Here is a 1,763-nt window from a genome sequence, read left to right on the forward strand (position 1 = left end):
GCTTAAATCCGGCGGGTAGTCCCGCCTGATCTGAGGTCGGAACGTATCGGTTGTTTGTTTCTTAAATTACACGGCAGCCTGCGGTCCGCGCTCCGCCCGTACGGTGACCGCCCGCGTCCGCTTCTCGGAAGCCGGAGAGGTCTCGTGGACTCTCAGCCGGCCCGGCCGCGCTCTCGCGCGGCGGGCGGACGGGGACGTGCCGTTTGACGACGCGAGAACCCGTGACTGTTTGCCGTCACAACTTGGGCGGACGACCGGAGGCGGCCGCGCGAGCGGCTCTCCCCGGTCGAACCGCCAATCTCGCACCACCGGAGCGGCCGACGGGCGTGCCGTCGGACGCCTGCCGGCGGCGCATCGGTCTGGCCGAGTATCCGGTATACGACCCTCAGACAGGCGTGGCCCGGGACCCGCGGGTCACCGAGGCCGCAATGTGCGTTCGACTGGTCGATGTTCGTATAACCTGCGGATTACACGACGACGCGCAGATAGCTGCGGTCTTCATCGATCCACGAGCCAAGTGATCCGCCGCTCGGTGTCGGTTGTTTTTTTGTTTTGTTCGACGAAACTTCTACGGCCACGCGCCGTGCGCGGACGCACGACTGGGCACGTACGGTCTTTCGACGTGTTAACCATCTTTCGGTCGACGCTCGGTCGGGGGTCGCGGCGCGCGGGCGGTCGTCGAGCGAGTCGGCGAGCGCACGCGGCCACGGGGTCGGATGAGGCGCGCGCGAGACCGGCGAGTGCCGCCGGTACCGCGGGCCCGTCTCTAATGATCCTTCCGCAGGTTCACCTACGGAAACCTTGTTACGACTTTTACTTCCTCTAAACGGCCGATTTCGGTCATCTTCGCGATCGCGCGACGACCCAGCCCCCGAGGGGGCCGAATAACGCGCGTCCACTCCGAAGACCTCAATGCGACCGTTCAATCGGTAGTAGCGACGGGCGGTGTGTACAAAGGGCAGGGACGTAATCAACGCGAGCTGATGACTCGCGCTTACTGGGAATTCCTCGTTCACGTGGAAAAATTGCAAGCCACGATCCCTAAGCACGAAGGAGGTTCAGCGGGTTACCCGGAAGCCTGTCGGCCCAGGATTGTTAAACACGCTGATTCCTTCAGTGTAGCGCGCGTGCGGCCCAGAACATCTAAGGGCATCACAGACCTGTTATCGCTCAGTCTCGTGCGGCTATGTTCGTCCGCCGCCTGTCCCTCTAAGAAGAGTTTAAGCTCCTGGGAGCCGGCGGTAGCCCTAGTAACGTATCGTGATCCGCCGGCGACGGCCGCGAACACGGCGCGCTTCACCACGGAGCCCGACGCACGACGGACGCAGGCCGACCGGAGGTTGCCCCCCGGCCGACATACGCCCGCCGAACGCCGGGACGCGGATGGCGCGGCCGCGCCCGACGACCGCCGTGGACGACGGGCGAACGCGTTCGGGGATACCGGGCCGAGCCGACGGGTACGCGAACACTGACGGCCGAAACCGCCAGCGCCGCGCACACGCCGACCCGGGTTTACCCGCCTAGTTAGCACGACAGAGTCTCGTTCGTTATCGGAATTAACCAGACAGATCGCTCCACCAACTAAGAACGGGCCATGCACCACCACCCACCGAATCAAGAAAGAGCTCTCAATCTGTCAATCTTTCCGGTGTCCGGGCCTGGTGAGGTTTCCCGTGTTGAGTCAAATTAAGCCGCAGGCTCCACTCCCTGGTGGTGCCCTTCCCGTCATTCCTTTAGTTTCACTTTGCCATCATACTTCCCCC

At 63.6% G+C, this 1,763-nt stretch overlaps 1 non-coding gene across 1 annotated transcript; it reads right to left on the reverse strand.

Annotated features, from left to right (window-relative positions):
- Positions 1-379: 379 nt before the first annotated feature.
- LOC115035074 lies at positions 380-537 on the reverse strand. The gene has a single exon (XR_003840226.1). It is a non-coding gene; the product is annotated as a 5.8S ribosomal RNA (ribosomal RNA).
- Positions 538-1,763: the final 1,226 nt, after the last annotated feature.

The sequence above is a fragment of the Acyrthosiphon pisum genome, unplaced genomic scaffold (assembly GCF_005508785.2).
Source record: "Acyrthosiphon pisum isolate AL4f unplaced genomic scaffold, pea_aphid_22Mar2018_4r6ur Scaffold_68;HRSCAF=415, whole genome shotgun sequence".
NCBI lineage: Eukaryota > Metazoa > Arthropoda > Insecta > Hemiptera > Aphididae > Acyrthosiphon > Acyrthosiphon pisum.